Genomic DNA, 19,671 nt, shown 5'->3' with positions numbered 1-19,671 from the left:
CAAGAATTTCTCACAAAGCCAAAACGCTGAAACCCTGTCCAAATCGGGAAGAGAAAATTACTTACGAGTTTTGGAGAGAGAGTCCTGGTGGGCAAGAAAAATCGCTGAAATCCGCGAAAAACGGCAAAAAATGGCGTTGGAGCACATTTTTCAGTCTCCGGTAAGCAAAGAACTACAAATGGCGTCTGCGCATGCGCCGGAACCGGAAGCCGCGCATGCGCAGTTTAAAAAATATCGCAATGCCGATCGTTATGCGCATGCGCAAGCCGCGCATGCGCACCAAAAAAAAGTTTTGGTCGCGGATCGTAATGCGCATGCGCACGCCGCGCATGCGCAATGGAAACAAAACCGCACAGTGAAGGAGGACGGCCGATGTGCGCATGCGCAATGCATTCCTGCGCGTGACGTCATGACGTCTGAGCATCCCGGCCACGCCCACTTAAAAGGGAAATACCCGAAAATTGAAAACAAGACACTTAAAGTGGTAAACACAAATTTTCTTGCCTCAGAACACAGAAAAACGCCTGAACTTACACCAACAGTTAAAAACAACTTGCACAACACCCTGAAAAAAGCAGTCTGCACCACCCAAAGTGAAGAGAACAAAAAGAATTCCGAAACAACAAAAGATGATTTGTTTTTCGAAGAATACTACTCAGACATGGCTGAGACAGTCGGATATGCTTCTCACAGCATCAGCGACACGGTCGCAAAGTTCAACACGAATCAACTCGTGGTAGAAGAATCCAACCAGGATGATTTGTTTTTCAAAGAATACTACTCAGACATGGAGGAGTTATTTGGACATGCTGATCACAGCATCAGCGACACCGTTGCAAAGCTCAACACGAATCTACTCATGGTGGATGAATCCAACACCATGGTGCCATGGCAGCTCGTCGATACATTGGATGACAGCAATACCCAAGACGAAGACGACGCCACACAGAGAGTACAGGAAGACTCCACAGAGCGAGCGATGACAGGCTCCACAGTGCGAGTAATGAAAGACTCCAAAAGGGATGCAAGCAAACACTCCCTGGCGAACACCATGCATGAACAAGACCATGCAGGTAAACCCGCAGTAGCTGAGCAACCGCAAGCAGACTATGACAGTCTACCAAGCTCACAGGAACAAGAAGAAGACAACGTACATCTCACCACTGACACCATGCATGCACAAGACTATGAAGGTCAACCCGCAGTATCTGAGCAACCACAAGCAGACTGTGAAAGTCCAACACGCTCACATGAACAAGAAGAAGACAATGCACCTCTGCCCACTGCATGCGAAGACAGTGACAAGGTGATCACACTCAACGTACAGGATCACAGTGAGACTGACAGTTCTCAGCTTGCCTGTACCGAAGCACAGAGCGAAAACAGTGACAAGGTGATTGCACTCGACGTACAGGATCACAGTGAGACTGACAGTTCTCAGCTTGTCTGTACAGAAGCACAGAGTCGGGCCACCCAACAGTCCAGAGAGACGATGCCGAAAGAAAACATGCAGATTTTGACTCCAGAAGAGGAGCACCTGGAGTCCAGAGAGACAACGCCGAAAGAAGCCATGCAGATTCTGACTCCAGAAGAGGAGCACCTGGAGTCCAAAGACACCAAACAAAAAGAAACCATGCAGATTTTGACTCCAGAAGAGGAGCACCTGGAGTCCAGTGAGATAACATCAACAGAAATCATGAAGATTTTAACTCCAGAAGAGGAGCGCCGAGAGTCCACAGACACCACGTCAATTGTAATCATGGAGGTATTGACTCCAGAAGAGGAGCGGCAAGAGTCCACAGACACCGCGTCAAATGTAATCGAGAAGACTTTGACTCCGGAAGAGGAGCACAACAAAAGCAAAGATGAGGAATCCAATTCTCCACAAATGATTGAGGTCACCTGCACCGATGCAACATCAGATCATTCGCACCACTCTCGAGACGAAATGCTCAATGACTCAAATTATCCACTCGGGACACTCATAGAGTATAACAAAAAAAACAAAAGTCAAAAGAAACACAGCAAGAACAACAACAACATGAAGCGCGACAAGACCAACAACAATAGCAAGAAGCACAGCAGAAACGAGAACGACAACAGCAAGAATAAAAGCAACATGAAGCGCGACAAGACAAACAACAAAGTCAGGCACAAAGATAGCGACAACACCAAAGACAGAAACGACAAAAACAGCAACACGAACGGCAACGAGAACAACAAAGTCTGGAACAACGACAGTGCCAACACCAAAGACGGAAACGACAAAAACAGCGACAAGTACGGCAACGAAAACAACAAAAACAGGAACGACAGAGACAACAGCAATGAAACAACGACTTGTACACAATGGTACTACTTGGCACATGACGGACAATGCCACAGCGCATGGCAAAACGATGACAAGACCACAAACATGTCATGGGATGACGACGAATCGCATAAACACACGTCTGCTCCAGAACGAGCAAGCACACCAGCATCCAAGGCGGATGAGACAATAAATCAATACCACAAGCACAGAAAAAAGTCCATGCCAGTCAACATCAGTGATGTGACCATGCAAACACCTCGGGATGATGCATTGGGTACTTAAAATAACAAGGAACACCAACAACATTCACAGCGGACTTGCAATATCAATATCACCACGTCATCAACAACAAAAAAAAAAAGAAAAAAAAGCTCTGAACAAATTCATCAAGTTTGGACTCATAAATGTTTTATTGAGATTGGACATATAACTACATTGGCTTTGTACAGTATGCAATAGCACCATCACCTGTATAGATACGCATATCATAAGTAACTGTTTCTATAATTTTCTTTAACGATGTACAGCAAATATGTAAAGAGAAAAAGGGGGATGGGGTGATCGTAGATTTACTAGATACAAAACAACTGAGCAAACACCAGAGGGAGAGCTACAAATACACCGGGACAGGATGTACAATTTTCTTTAACGATGTACAGAAAATATGTTAAGAGAAAAAGGGGGATGTGGTGATCACAAGTTAACCAGATGCAACACAACTGAGCAACCACTAGAGGGAGCACGGGAGAGCCATATAAATAGATCAGGACAGGAAGTGAGGACACACTTCACTGAGGGCAGAACTTGGAGCAACACATATACAGAAGACACACTTCACAGCAGGCGGGCTGGTAAGCAGGACACACACAGCAAGCAAAGCTGGTAGTTAGCACTGGAAGGTCGTTCTAGGTCGAGCTCTGGAAACTGAACGAACTCACAATAAAGCATCTTCTCCACACTTGAGACTACGAGCTTTATTAAGACACGAGTAACAACACAGCTGGCAGTGCTAGGGTGGCACTGCCAAGGTACCAGGCTGTGAGTGCCAAGATACTCAGGGGAGTTCCAAGGTACCACCCTGCCCAGCGTCCTCCCACCCTTGGACCTCAAACATCGAGACCCCCCCCCCGAGGTGCCACTACAACTGGTTCACGACTTTGTGAACCAGTACCAAACAAAGCCTGGTTGAGGCTTCGCTGGTGAGGCCGGTGAATCCCGAACACCGAGTGAATTGGGTGAGCCTAATGTCTCATTAAAATATTCATGCCTGGATCTCAACAAGCAAAAGAGATTCCGTTGAATCTCACGAGACGTTTCAAGCGTCGCAAATCTCGTTGCAGGCCTCTCAAGGGATTCAGCGGCCTCATCCTGACACCAAGTCAGCCACGACGAGACCACTGAATCGCGTCCAGTATACTTCCTCCTCGAGATTGAAAGTTAAGTTTCAACACATTTAACCATCATTTGTGCACAGCCTGTTTTGGAAAACAGAATAAGGGAAATGTATCAAGCTTGAGGTGAGTTATAGATATGCCATTAAAAATAATTAAAACATTCAGTAAAAAAGCAGGTACCAAGGACACCCTCCATCAGCTTGTGTGGCACTACCACTGTGCTAAATGAGATCAATTTCAAACAGATGTAGCAACTCAAAATTGGTTGTCCCTGGGGCTCTGTGGACCATCAACAGCAGAATTGTATTCAACCACAATCTGAAACCCCATGGCCTGGCATATCCCTCTCTCTACCATTCCCACCAACCAAGGGATCAACCCTAGTTCTATAAAGAGGAGAACATGCCAAGAGCAGCACCTGACATACCATAAATGTGGTGTCAACCTGGTGAAGCTACAACTCAGGACTATTTGCATGTCAGACAGCGTAAACAGCATGTGATAGACAGTGTTAGGATTTTGGACCAAAACCCAATTTATGTCAGGAAACCAGATGAGACAATTTTTCATTGTGTAAAACTGTGAGTAAAGAATACTTCACCCTAGGAAGAATTCCACTGACAAATAGGGATATTTTATATTAAAATAAATCTTATTATGAAGACATTATAAACCACGTTAACATGGCAGAAAAAAATAGCTTTACAATTAACAGTTCAACAGTTCTAAAAAAAAACAGGGAAATACTTTAACTACTAACTTATAGCTTCTCTTTTTCCAATTAAAGGAAGCCAGTTATGCATTAAAAGCCAATTATAAATAAAGTTAGCAACACAGGATTACCTGCTGTACTGTTGTGTAGATATTTATTGGAAAGACTGCTTGGAAAGAGAGAGAGACTCTTTCAGGGACAGCCTGTAAATCCTCCTGCCTTAGTCAGAGGAAAGGATCCTACAGCTAAACTGCTTGCTACTTAGATCCTCTCGTTAATTGCATCGTCTCTATCCTAAAGATTGTCTCATGACCATCTTAACTAAGGCTAAACACAGTCCCTTTAATTGTCTACACCCCAGGGAACCTTATTTCTATAAACAAAATTCCATTAACCCTATAAACAGGTAACCAAATAAATGATTGGAATGAATGATTATCACACTTTTACAACATCTTAAATACATCTTTTGTAGACACACCATCTGACTGTATTTTAACCAGGATTTTAAAAAATATTTAACACAGTACATATATCATTTTCCAACATCTAGCACAATAGAAATAGGCAATCTCATAAACAACGGATCAGAGCTAAGCTCTGCAGTCCTGCCATATCCAGTTATGAATGCTGGTAGATAATTAACTAACTAACTGGAGCAGGAGGCCCTACAAATATCTCCATCTCCATGGGACAGTCCAGCACATCATAGCCAAAGGCAACCATCATCTACTAGAAGCGCCAAGTGGATGATCCACCTCTGCTTCCTCCTTAGGTCCCCAAATCATAGATGCCAATCATCAGCCAATTGACTTTACTCCACATCATTAAACAACTGATGGCACTGTATTTTATAAAGTTTGTTTTTGGGGTGTGGGTGTCGCAGGCAAGGCCCGCAGCGTTGCCTGACCCTAATTGCCCTCGAACTGGGCATTTTAAGAGTCAACCACATTGCTGTGGATCTGGAGTCACATGGATGGTAGATCTCTTTCCTTAAAGGACATTAGCGAATCAGATGGGTTTTTACGACAATGGTTTCCTGGTCATCGTTAGACTTTTAATTCAAGATTTTTTCATTGAATTCAAATGTCACCATCTGCCATGGTGGGATTCGAACCCGGGTCTCCAGTCATTACGCTGAGTGTCTGGATTACTAGTCCAGTGACAATACCACTACGCCACTGCCACAGCTTGCAAAGACTATGGAATCTGTCAACATTCCAATAGTAGTATTGATGACTTGAACTCCAAAACTAGCCAAGGCAGCCCGACAATATGAAACATTGCCCAAGTGTCTATTGTCCGCAATAACCTGGACAAATCCAACCTGGCCAATTTCTGCCCCATCAGTCCACCCTTGATCATCAGCAAAGTGGTAGAAGATGTTGTCAACAACAGTATCAAACGGCACTTATTCAGAAATAACCTGCCCAATAACACTCAGTTTCTGTTCCTTCCGAGCCACTCAGCTCCTGACCTTGATCCAAACATGAACACAGGAGCTGAACTTAAGAGTTAGGTGAGCATGCCTGCCCTTGACATCAAGGCGTGCTATTAATGATCCCTAGAAAAACTAAAGTCAGTGGGAATCGAGGGAAAACTCTTCACAAGTTGGAGTCACACCTAGCGCAAAGGAAGAAAAGTGTGATTTTTGGAGATCAATTATCTCAGTCCTAGCTCTTTGCTTCAGAAGTTTCTCCGAGTTGTGCCCTTGGCCCAACCAGCTGATTCATGAACGATCACCCGTGGTAGTTTTCGCTGATGATTGCACAATCTTCAGTGACATTCGTGACTCCTCAGATACTGATGATGTGGAGATGCCGGCGTTGGACTGGGGTGAGCACAGTAAGACGTCTTACAACACCAGGTTAAAGTCCGACAGGTTTGTTTCAAACATGAGCTTTCGGAGCACTGCTCCATTCACCTGAGGAAGGAGCAGTGCTCCGAAAGCTCGTGTTTGAAACAAACCTGTCGGACTTTAACCTGGTGTTGTAAGACTTCTTACTGTCCTCAGATACTGAAGCAGTCTGTTCCCATATTCAGCAAGATCCGGACAATATTCAGGTTAGGCTAATAAGTGGCAAGTAACATTAATTCCACTCAAATGGCAGGCAGTAATGAACTCCAACAAGAGAAAATCTAACCATCTCCTCTTCACTTTCATTGTCATCGCTGAAACCCCCACTTAACCTAAAGCTGAACTGGACCAGCCATTTCAATAGGTCAGAGGCTGAGAAATCTGTGGCACAATCTGTTCAAAGCCTGTCCACCTGCAAGGCACAAGTCAGGAGTATGATTAAATGTTCCCCACTTGCCTGGACGAGTGAAGCTCCAACAATACACAAGGAGCTTGACACTATCCAGAACAAATCAGTCCACTTGATTGGCACCCCATCCACTATTGCTGCACAGTGACAGCATTATGTCTCATCTACAAGATGCATTGCAGCAACTTGCCAAGGCGCTTCAACAGCACCTTCTACACCCTTGACCTCAACCATCCAGAAAGACAAGAGCAAAATATGAATGGGAACACCACCACCAACAATCTCCCTTTCAAGCCTCCCTGCCATCCTGAACTGGATCTATATCACCATTCCTTCACTGTCGCTTGGCCAAACTCTTGGAACTCCCCAATGCAACAGCACTGTGAGTGCACCTACATCATAGGACTGCAATGGTTGAAGAAGGTAGCCTACCACCACTTTCTCAAAGACAATTAGGTATGGGCAACTCTCTCTATTTTTGCCCCCCCACCACCCACCCTATAATCTCTAACAAGGGTAATTGGAGGATAATGACCTTTTAGAGAAAGGTTGCATCCTGTCATAACAATTGTATTTAGCTGTCTCCGATGGTTGACACCCCGAACTGTGCACTTCAGTGTCGTCTTTGCTTTTGTTGATTTAGTGATACATTAATGCTCAGACATTTTGCGTGTACACATTGGCACAGTAAGCAAATAGATGAGTCAATGCATTTTGCACTGTCCTTCTTTAACCATATTTGAAATCAGTACAACTACAGAGCTTTAAAGCATGCTATTTAACAATAATAGCAAATGAGAATTTAAAACACATTAAAAGAATATTGATGCAAGGAACTCTGTAATCTGGAAATCAATTTAAGCACATTTAACAAAATACCAAGTAAGTGAATCGAATCAACTAAACATTACAATATTTGAAAACGGTTTTTCAGTGTCAATTCAATTTATTGCTTTTTATCCTTCAAATTAAGCCGACATACATGTTTGGGATTCACTTGTGAGACACATGGGGCGCGATCTACCAGCCGCATTGCGCACGAGCGAAAGCGCTGTGCAGCCTGTAGATCCCACAACAAGCCTTCCATGGGCTTCCCGGCAGCCTTTACACCGTGCGGGACATAGGCAAGTTCCGCGAGGCGTCGGAATCAGAAGCTGCCCAAAAGGGGCGCTATCAAAGGCACGCGCCTATGTAGGGGTTAAACCTGCTTGGACGAGCTTACCTGGTATCTACCAGCCTCCCGGGATGTGCAAGGCTGTAGCCTGGTCAGATTTGTGTTGACCAGATTAGTACTGGTCAACACAAATGTGGACCAGATGGAATGCATCTGGTGGGGTCTCCCAAGCCATCGTAGGCCCTTCGGTGGCCAGGGACAGTGCAGAGTGGCTCTCTGGCCCTGCCCCTGGAGTGCAGGCGCCTTGGCACTGTCCGGCTGGCATCTTGGCACTGCCACACTGGTGCTGACAAGGTGCCTGGATGGCACTGCTAAACTGGCAGGAGAATTGTCCAAGTGGCAGTGGAAGGGTGCTCAGGTGCCAGTGCCAAGGGTCCCTGTTAAATAATTTACCAAAATTCACGAGACTCTGGGGTGGTCCCGGCAGATTGGAAATTAGCAAATGTGTCACCATTGTTTAAAAAAGGAGGAAGGCAGAATGCGGGCAATTATAGGCCAGTTACCTTAACTTCGGTAGTAGGGAAGATGCTGGAATCTATCATCAAGGAAGAAATAGCGAGGCATCTGGATGGAAATTGTCCCATTGGGCAGACGCAGCATGGGTTCATAAAGGGCAGGACGTGCCTAACTAATTTAGTGGAATTTTTTGAGGACATTACCAGTGCGGAAGCCAATGGATGTGGTATATCTGGATTTCCAGAAGCCTTTGACAAGGTGCCACACAAAAAGTTGCTCCATAAGATAAAGATGCATGGTATTAAGGGGAAAGCATGGATACCGTTTTGGTTAATTAATAGAAAGCAAAGAGTTGGGATAAATGGGTGTTTCTCTGGTTGGCAATCAGTAGCTAGTGGTGTCCCTCAGGGATCAGTGTTGGGCCCACAATTGTTCACAATTTACATAGATGATTTGGAGTTGGGGACCAAGGGCAATGTGTCCAAGTTTGGAGACGACACAAAGATGAGTGGTAAAGCAAAAAGTGCAGAGGATACTGGAAGTCTGCAGAGGGATTTGGATAGTTTAGGTGAATGGGCTAGGGTCTGGCAAATGGAATACAATGTTGACAAATGTGAGGTTATCCATTTTGGTAGGAATAACAGCAAACAGGATTATTATTTAAATGATAAAATATTAAAGCATGCAGCTGTGCAGAGAGACCTGGGTGTGCTAGTGCATGAGTCGCAAAAAGTGTTGGTTGACAGGTGCAACAGGTGATTAAGAAGGCAAATGGAATTTTGTCCTTCATTGCTAGAGGGATGGAGTTTAAGACTAGGGAGGTTATGCTGCAATTGTATAAGGTGTTAGTGAGGCCACACCTGGAGTATTGTGTTCAGTTTTGGTCTCCTTACATGAGAAAGGACGTACTGGCGCTGGAGGGTGTGCAGAGGAGATTCACTAGGTTAATCCCAGAGCTGAAGGGGTTGGATTATGAGGAGAGGTTGAGTAGACTGGGACTGTACTCGTAGTAATTTAGAAGGATGAGGGGGGATCTTATTGAAACATAAAATTATGAAGGGAGTAGATATGATAGATGCGGGTAGGTTGTTTCCACTGGCGGGTGAAAGCAGAACTAGAGGGCACAGCCTCAAAATAAGGGGAAGTCCATTTAGGACTGAGTTTAGGAGGATCTTCTTCACCCAAAGGGTTGTGAATCTATGGAATTCCTTGCCCAGTGAAGCAGTTGAGGCTTCTTCTTTAAATGTATTTAAGATAAAGATAGATAGTTTTTTGAAGAATAAAGGGATTAAGGGTTATGGTGTCCAGGCCGGAAAGCGGAGCTGAGTCCACAAAAGATCAGCCATGATCTCATTGAATGGCGGAGCAGGGGGCCAGATGGCCTACTCCTGCTCCTAGTTCTTATGTTCTTATCACTACAGAGGCCAGGGGCGGGATTCTCCCCTACCCGGCGGGGCGGGGGGGTCCCAGCGCTCCACTCCGGCGCGGGCCTCCCCAAAGGTGTGGTATTCTCCGCACCTTTAGGGGCCAAGCCCTCACATTGAGGGGCTAGGCCTGCACCAGAGTGGTTGGCGCCACGCCGACTGGCGCCAAAACCGGTGCCAACGGCCTTTGACACCCACCGGCCCATGACGTCACCACCGGCGCATGCGCGGTAGGGGGGTTCTCTTCCGCCTCCGCCATGGTGGAGGCCACGGCGGCGGTGGAAGAAAAAGAGTGCCCCCGCGGCACTGGCCCGACGGCGATCGGTGGGCCCCGATCGTGGGCCTGGCCACCATAGGGGCACCCCCCAGGGTCCGATCGCCCCGCCCCCCAGGACCCCAGGGGCCCGCTCGCGCCGCCAATCCTGCCGCCACCAGAGGTGGTTGAAACCACGGCGGCGGGAGAGACTTCCCAGCGGCGGGACTTCGACCCATCGCGGGCCGGAGAATCGCCGCAGGGGGCTCACCGATCGGCGCGGCGCGATTCCCGCCCCTGCCAATTCCCGGGTGGCGGAGATTTCCGGCCATGGTGGGGGCGGGATTTTTGCCGGTCCCGGGCGATTCTCCGACCCTGCGGTGGGTCGGAGAATTTCGCCCCAGAACCAAAGTCCAATGGGGTATTTCGCCACGACAGTCAGCCAGCTGAAAACCGATATGGAATTCATTTTTCTGGTGGTGTTGACTTCACCTGGGATTGGCACGCAGATTTGAATCAGTCTTCTCGGCGATGACACAGAATTTGCAACAGAAGCAGCGTAGGTGAGGCCAGGTGTTCCAACTGGACAGAGCTCCTTTTCTGTGAGGCTGCCAGTCAGATGTTGAACAGCAGACTGAGACTCTGCAGTTCAGCAAGGCAGTATTACTTGTTCCACAAGCCAAAGGCCCATGTCACATGACTCCGACCCCTCCACCATCTTTTGCAAAGGATGATGCATCATCTGGATTGCAATGACTGGTAAATACCTCAGCCATTAGGAATTGAAAGCATGGTTGTGGGCCATTTGTCTTTGTTGATGATCCTTCTCCTTCTGGCCAGCCTGGGTTATGGAATGCAAATGGCCTTTCTGTAGCTCTCTTGGAAATGAAGACTGCACAGTCCGTACAAGGTCACTCGTGGCTCCTTAAAGATAATGAGGTGTGAGTTTTCCTAAAACTGCCAAAAGATTTATTTTCTTCTGGGTCACAGACAGATGTAGTTTCAGCCATTCTAAATGTCTTTGTTCAGTTTTTAAAATAGTGATGAGAATATAGAATAGAATTTTACAATGCAGAAGGAGGCCATTCGGCCCATCGAGTCTGCACCGGCTCTTTTTGAAAGAGCACCCTATCCAAGCCCACACCCCCACCCTATCCCCATAACTCGGTAACCCCACCCAACACTGACGGCAATTTTTGGACACTAAGGGCAATTTAGCATGGCCAATCCACCTAACCTGCACATCTTTGGACTGTGGGAGGAAACCGGAGCACCCGGAGGAAACCCACGTACCACACGGGGAGAACGTGCAGACTCCGTATAGACAGTAACCCAAGCCGGGAATCCAACCTGGGACCCTGGAGCTGTGAAGCAATTGTGCTATCCATAATGCTACCGTGCTGCCCATATCTATACATATTTTATAAAATTCTGCAATGTGAGGTCTTAATCCCTCACATTTCGGTCTTTGGAACTTATAATAAATCTTGCTGTCACTTAATACTCAGCTGGTAAATGTAATACTTAATGAGGACATTTATACAAGAAAAGTCACAGATCTGAGTGCTCTAAGTGCTGAGTTAGTTGAACAGGCACTTCAATGGTATCGTTTTGGAAATGACCTTAAGATCATTGCACAAGGAAAGAAACAATTCATCAAACTTCCTTTGTATAAAAGCAAACTACTGCAGCTGCTGTAAATTTGAAATTAAAACAGAAAATGCTGGAAAAGCTCAGCAGGTCGAGGAGCATCTGCGGAGAGAGAATTCTCTCCAGTGGCGGCCATGCGGTAGACGGCCGTGGACTTGGTGGCTCCCGCGCGGGAAATTAATTTATTTAAACTAAAAATTCCGATCGGGCTTTGTAACGCAATCCTGAAGTCCGGATTCCAATCCGCTAAGGTGTCGGCAAACTATCCGAGCGGTCTGATATGCATTCAACAAAGAATAACGGGGGAAGAAAAAACAGCAGCAGACAGGCCGCGAGGCCCTGGAGAGCGCAGTTGAAGGCGCAATGGTGGAGTGCCCGGAACGTGTGCCCTGGCCCAATGGGCTACAGCACTATTAATGGACTTTTAACCACTCAATTTCAGAAGCAGAGGATGGGAACCTCCTAAGACCTGGTAAGGGCCATTAACTCGATAAAAGCAGTAGTGGAGAGGTTTGAGCAGCGGTTGGAGTCCCAGGGCAATTCACTCCAACAAATGGATTGACTCCAATTGGCTGGCCATGCTGGAAGCAGAGCTTTTCCTGATTGCCGGCACAGGATACAGGTGCAGGATAGAGGAGACGAGCTGGAGAACCGAGAGCAGCGGCTGAACGTCCAGATAGTGGGTCTCCCGGAGGGGCTGGAAGATTCGCAAATACCGCAGTATGTGGCACAGATTCTGCTGAAGCTGGTAGAAAAGGAGCTTTTAAGTTACCCCCCCCCCCCCCCCCCCCCCCCCCCCCCGCCGAGGTGGACCGCGCATACAGGGTGCTGAGAAGGAAACTGAAGGCAGGTCAACCAAGGGCAATTGTGCATCTGGATCGATTTCTGGACAAGGAAACATTCCTGAGGTGGGCCAGCCTGGTGAAGAAGAGCATGTGGGAGGGGTGGGTAATCAGGATGTACCCCGATTGGGGTACGGAACTGGCTAAATTCCGTGCCGGTTTTAATAAAGTAAGAAGTCTTACAACACCAGGTTAAAGTCCAACAGGTTTGTTTCAAACACGAGCTTTCGGAGCACGGCTCCTTCTTCAGGGCATCTCCACATCATGGTTTTAATAAAGTCAAGGCAGTTCGCCACAAAGAAGGTGTGAGATTTGGAATGCTGTATCCGGCCCGTCTGTGGATCATCTTCCGTAAACAGGAATACTTCTTGGACACCCCGGAGGAGGCGGACAAGTTTCTTCAAGACCGAGGGATTGGAACTTGTAAATACGTTAAATTGTTAAAATGTTCTTGTTCTGAATTGTTGCGGATTGTGTTATTAGTTTGATTGCTGTGCATTCTAATACTGTTACTAGGTTCCTCTATCCATCAGTCTCCTTCCGGTTTTCTTCTTCGTTCTAATGAGGCATATCTCATGAGCTGAAGAGATACGGAGGATGGGAGAGGTATCTACGTACTCGGGTACTTTCCTTGTTATTTGTCTGGGATCGGGCATTGGTATTATGGCAGGTTCAGGATAGTTGCGTGCCTCGTGCGGGGGCCACCATGCTGGAGTGAAAAGCAGTAAACGGTACAGATGTGGAGGACAAAATGGTGTGAGGAGGGTAAGGTTTTGTATATCTCTTTCTTTTGGTTTAACTTGAGGGTAAAGAGGTTGGGAATTGGGAGGGAGGAGCGGGAATAGTTGACGGTTTGAGTTTTGTTAAGGTGCTGCGATGTGGGAATCGATGGCAGTGGAAGCCTAGCGGTGGCCCCATGAGGTGCGGCTTGAGGACCTGGGAGGTTTGGATCAAGCAAAATATGGCTGATTGTCCGTCGTGAGGGGGGGGGGGGTGGAGTGGAGTGTGGCAGGAGCCCCTCACTCGATTGGTAACTTGGAAAGTTTGAGGCCTGAATGGTTCTGTTAAAAGGTCGCACATATTTGCTCACCTGAAGAACCTGGGGGTGAACTTGATGTTTCTCGAGGAGACTCATTTGAAAGTGGCAGACCAGATAAGACTGAGACGGGGATGGGTTGGTCAGGTGTACCACTCTGGACTGGATATGAAGACGAGAGGGGTGGCCGTGTTAATAAGTAGAAGGGTGTCATTCACAATGAAGAGGTTCATTGCTGTGTTGGATAAGTGTTGGTGAGCAGGCGGTTGGAGGGCTCCCCAGTGGTACTGTGCAATATATGTGCCCCAAATTGGGATGATGTAGACTTTGTGAAGTGGGTTCTGTCCCTGATCCCAGACCTAGATTCATACAGACCCATCCTAGGGTGACACTTTAGTACCCTGAGTTGGACCGATCAAGTCCTAGGTCTGGGAGGATGTCGGCGATGGCTGGAGTGCTGTCAAAATTCATGCAGCTCATGGGGGGGGCATAGATCCATGGTGCTTTGGGAGGCCTCAGGCTGGGGAGTTTTCTTTCTTTTCACACGTTCACAAGTGTTATTCTCAAATAGATTATTTTAAAGTCATAGAAGTTTACAACATGAAAACAGGCCCTTCAGCCCAACTTGTCCATGCCGTCCAGTTTTTACCACTATTTGCCCGCATTTAGCTCATATCCCTCTATACCCAGCTTCCTCATTTAACTGTCTAAATGCTTTTTGTTTCAGACGAGTCTTTGATTGCTAGAGTTGCGGGAACAGAGTACTCGGTGATCGTGGTATCTGACCACTCCCCTCACTGGGTGGACCTGCAGGCGGACAAAAAGTCCACTTCTAGACCCCAGTGGAGATTAGACGTTGGCATCTTTGCGGATAAGGGAACATGTGAAAGATTGGAAGGGGTCATTTGTAATTATATAGATCAGAACAGCACTGGTGAGGTCTCCGCCAGGGTGTTATGGGAGGCTCTGAAGGTTGTAGTTAGGGGAGAACCTATTTTGATCCGGGCGCATAGGCTAAGGATGAAGCGAGAAGAGCAATGGAGATTGGTGGAGGCGATCTTAGCAGTTGATCGCGGTTCTCTCGAATCACACGATGAAGCACTGTTGAGGGAGCATCAAAAGTTCCAGATGGAGTTTAATTTGGTCACCTCAGAGGAGATGGGGAGACAGCTGCACAGAGCCAGGAGGTCCATGTCTAAACATGGGGAGAAGTCTGGTAGGATGCTCGCTCATCAATTAATTAAGCAGACTGCTGTTAGAGTAATAGGCAGACATAGGAGCGAGGGGGAAGAGGTGGTTACGGACCTAGCAGGGATGAATAAAATCTTTGTGTCCTTCTGTCGAAAGGTATATCAATCGGAACCGTCATCGGGGGATGAACTGAGACGTAGATGCCTGGATAGGTTGGAGTTTCCGAGGGTGGTTCAGGCTAGGGTACAGGGATTGGGGGCTCCGGTAGGACTGCGGGAACGGCTGGGGTGTGTTAATTCGATTCAGTCAGGGAAGGCCCCGGAACCGGACGGATTCCCAGCCCAATTTTATAAATGTTTTGGTATGCTGCTGGGTCCATTAATGGTACAAATGTACAATGAGGTGCTGGAGAGGGGCTGACTCCCCCCACACGCTGTCACAGGCTTCCATCGTCCTTATCCAAAAAAGATCAAAGTTCCTGAGCAATGCTTATATTATCGTCCGATTTCTCTCCTGAATGTAGATACAAAACTTCTGGCCAAGACATTGGTTACCAGGGTTGAGGAATGTGTACCAGAAGTGGTTGGAGAGGATCAAACTGGCTTTCTAAAAGGCAGAGTGTTGGCGACCAATGTTCGGTGGTTGCTTGACATAATCATGATGCCCGCTGGAGGAAATGAGGTGGAGGTTGTGCTGTCTATGGATGCTGGGAAGGCATTTGACCGAGTGGAATGGGCATACCTATTTGACATTTTGGAGCGATTTGGGTTCGGACAGGGATTTGTGGACTGGGTTAAATGTTGTATATAGCCCGGAAGACAAGCATCTCCACTGACGGGGTTAGTTCTGAGTATTTTACCCTGCAGCATCGGCAGAGGCAGGGGTGCTAACTCTCCCCCTTGCTATTAGCCCTTGCAATTGAGTATTAAGCGGGGAAGGGAGGAGGGAGTGGAACATCTGCTTTCTTTGAATTCAGATGACCTCCTCCTGTATGTTTCCAACCCCTTGGAATCAATTGATAGGATCCTGGGAATGTTGAATGAATTCAGCCCCTTCTTCAGATACAAATTTAATCGGGCAAAGAGTGAGATGTTCATATTTGGCTCCGGAGGGTGGGTGGGGTGTTTGAGTAGGCTCCCGTTTTGCCTGGCTTTAAAGAGCTATTTGGGGATTTCGGTAGTGTGGGATTGGGCCCAGCTTCACAAGCTCAATCTGACATGCTTAGTAGAGGGGCTGAAAGAGGAGTTTAATAGGTCGGACAGTTTGCCTCTATCTTTGTCCGGAAGAGTTCAGACTATTAAGATAGTGATCCTGTGAGGTTTCTTTTTGCATTTCAGAACCTCCCAATCTTTCTGCCCAAATCCTTTATCAGAAAGATTAACAGGCTTGTCCTGGCTTTGTGTGGGCGGGGAAGGTTCCCATTATTAAAATAGTTTTTCTGGAGAGGAGTAGATGAGGGGGTGGCCTGGCCCTTCCCAGTTTTCAGTGTTATGACTGGATTGCTCATAGTTATGATCCGAAGATAGTTGTTGGACAAGGGGTCAGTATGGTGTGGAGCAGAAGAGTCCTCGTGTAGAGGGACTTCCTCAGGGAATTGGCTTCGGCTCCCCTTCCTTTTTCACCGGGTAAGTACTCATCAAACCCAGTGATGGTTTCCACTTTAAGGGTTTAATAATAATCGCTTATTGTCACAAGTAGGTTTCAGTGAAGTTACTGTGAAAAGCCCCTAGTCCCCACATTCCGGCGCCTGTTCGGGGAGGCCGGTACGGGAATTGAACCCGCGCTGCTGGAATTGTTCTGCAGGACAGGCTCCTATCGGATGATGAGATTGGGGGGTAAGATCTCCAATGTGTATGCTGAGTTGGCCAGGAGGGAGGACATTTCAATGGCGATGGTGTGGCAAAAATGGGAGGAGGATTTGGTTGGTGTTATGTGGGACTGGATTTGGGAGAAAGCATTGCAACATTGGGAATGAACCCACCTCTTTACTCAGAAATGCCCTTAACTGGAGGTACCTAAATTCATTACCACTGGGCATCTGATAGGTCTCCATCAGCTCAGTTAGGCCCACAAACATCCCACCCAAAAATAGGTCCTCAAAGCATTTGACCCCCAAGCAATCCCATTCCTTAAACCTGGCATCCAAGCTCGCTGGGATGAATCGATGGTTACCACTGATTGGTGTCTTCCTGTACATGTCCTCCAAGCCAAAATGTAATCGACATTGGTTTTAGCACAGTGGGCTAAACAGCTGGCTTGTAATGCAGAACAATTCCAGTAGCGCGGGTTCAATTCCCGTACCGGCCTCCCCGAACAGGTGCCGGAATGTAGGGACTAGGGGCTTTTCACAGTAACTTCACTGAAACCTACTTGTGACAATAAGCAATTATTATTAAGCCCTTAAAGTGGAAACCATCACTGGGTTTGATGAGTACTAGGGTTAATGCATTATCATTATGTGCCAGGCTCAGTCTTATGCAGCTTAATGCACAGAGAACATATCGCACCGGCTAGGCTGAGTCATTTCTTCCCAGAAGTGGCCGATCTGTGTGCACAGTGTACCGGATCCTGTACGAACCACGTCCACATGTTCTGGCCCTGTCCAAAACTAGTTGGGATTTGGAAGGGTGGTACGGATGTATTGTCTCAGGTAGTGGGGGTGGTGGTCACGCCTTCTCCATGGGTAGATATCTTTGGTGTGTCTGAGAATCCTGGTGTCACGGTGGGAAAAGGGGCCGATGTCATGGCTTTTGCCTCCCTACTAGTTTGAAGGAGAATTTTGTTTAATTGGCTGGCCATAGAACCACCAAGCGTGGTTCAGGACCTTGTCATGTGTACAGGACCTTGCTGAATTTCTTCATCAAGGTGATTCTGTGATCCTGTACCTCCAGTGGGAGAGCCATGCTGGAAGGAAATGTAATCTGAGACAATATTCAAACTCCAATTTTCGAAGATCATGCACACATCAAGTTCAATTCATGGTAACACAAAATTACAAAATCTCTGTTAATATCATTTGAACATCTTCCCTCGAATTTTTACATGGAATATCGGTATGACAAATACTATAAATATGGTGGCAAGATATCGTCCTAGGTGCCATTTACATCACCCCACAGAGTCTCCCTGACTCCATGAAAATCTACCCCTATATCGCTAGAACTAAAGCTTGCTTGGCTTGCTTATTTTATGGCCTTGCTAATTTATTTTAGTGATTGGTGAATTTGAATTCTGAGATTCCCTTGTTCCTCTAACTGTGACATGTACTTTCCAAGTAATGAGTGACCTTCCTATTTTTCCTATCAAAATGTACTGTGCCACATTTATCTGTGTTGAACTTCATTTGCCAATTATTTTCTCGTTCTGCAAGTTTATTAATATCCTCCTGTAATATGTTGCAATCTCCTCAATATTGGCTATCCCTACCCAATCTGGTGTCATCCAAAAAGTTAATTGTTGTGTTTTTGATACAGAAGTACAAATCGTTACTGTAAAATTTGAAAAGCAATGCTCCCAAAACAGACTCTTATGGAGTTCTCTTCCCACCTCCAGCAATACTGAACACCTATTGTTTGCTCCAACTTTCTCCTTTCTGTATTGAAGCTAGCTCGCAGTCCACACTGCGACCTGTCTTCTGACTCTACATTCTCTGACCTTGGACATGATCTACTGACTGTTCACGCCGGCAGAATATTCCGGTCCCACGCCTGCGCACGGGTTAGCCAGCCATGAGGGATGCAGTCACTGGTAAACCCCGTTGACAATGGTGGGGTTGGTAAATCTTGATTGCGGGCCGCCTCCATCGCTTGAGAAACACGCGGCAGGTTAGTGGGTAAATCCCATCCCTTATTCGTCTATTGGTCTATCACAGGGAACCTGATCAAACTTTTTTGAAAATCTTGATACATTTTAGCATCGGCAAATTATTGCCCACTGAAAGCCCTCAATCTGCCTCCACAGCCATTTTATGCTGGGCAGTAGCAGTCAGGCAAGAGTGAGAACTCCGTTTTTCAAAAAATGTGTTGAAAAAGGTGGTTAAAGCAGGAGGGGTACATCGTTTTAGGTGTGCCCTGCGAACATTGGGGACACTTCCCCCAATATGTCACGATGTGACACCCCCCCCCCCCCCCCCCCCCACACACACACACACACACACACACACACACGCAAATGCTGTACTGAGTAGTCAAGTAAACTTTTAACCAGAATTATCCCACTGAACAAATTCTAGACTGGCATTTTCATTTTGCAACTGTCTACTCGATGCATCTACTTTGCACCAGAAAAATAAATTTGCAAAGTGCATATTTAGATTGAATGCAGGGGATGCACAGGTACAGTCTCTTGTACTGTTCTTTTTCCTAACCTTTTGGGGAGCATGCACTGGGGTGCTGGACGTGTTTGTCATTGGCATGGTTCGAGATTCTCAAGTATCACATTGGAGCTCCATCCCATTTCCTTGGCTCTATCCTGTGTATTTTCCCTTCTCACCCCCTGTGAAAATGAGCAAGAGAAGTGTTGACATGTCCATAAATTAGGGAGATTTTTGATCCTGGAGTGAGAGGCAGGATATTGCAGCCTGCTGTGTAACATTACAATTGAATGATCGGAGCGAGGTGGCCAACATGAAAAGGATTGGAAAAATATTTTGTCAAATGTTTTTAGTGGGAGAAAAAAATAAAACAAACACAGACAATTTTCATTATAATGATGTCACATATCACTAAAAGGCAATTTTTAACAATTTCAATCTGTGTTTGGAAATGGGATTCTCCGTCGATGGATCCACCACCCTGCCATACACCCACGCCTGCACGACAGATAGGAGAGCCCACAATGGGAAACCCAGGTACCTGCAAGCGGGGGCTGCGCCGGAAAATGGAGTTGACGGGACAGAAAATCCCGCCTTTAACAAGACGCCTATTCTTTTAAGTTGTTCCTGTCTGAAAATCTGCAAC

At 46.7% G+C, this 19,671-nt stretch overlaps 1 protein-coding gene across 1 annotated transcript in view; it reads left to right on the top strand.

The window, feature by feature from the left end:
• cntnap2a (contactin associated protein 2a) overlaps window positions 1-19,671 on the top strand; it is a 2,445,269-nt gene that overhangs the window by 1,818,430 nt on the left and 607,168 nt on the right. The window lies entirely within an intron of this gene.

Source organism: Scyliorhinus canicula, chromosome 5 (assembly GCF_902713615.1).
Source record: "Scyliorhinus canicula chromosome 5, sScyCan1.1, whole genome shotgun sequence".
NCBI lineage: Eukaryota > Metazoa > Chordata > Chondrichthyes > Carcharhiniformes > Scyliorhinidae > Scyliorhinus > Scyliorhinus canicula.
Note: the sequence above shows the minus strand (reverse complement) of the source record. Positions and strands in the feature narration are given on the sequence as shown.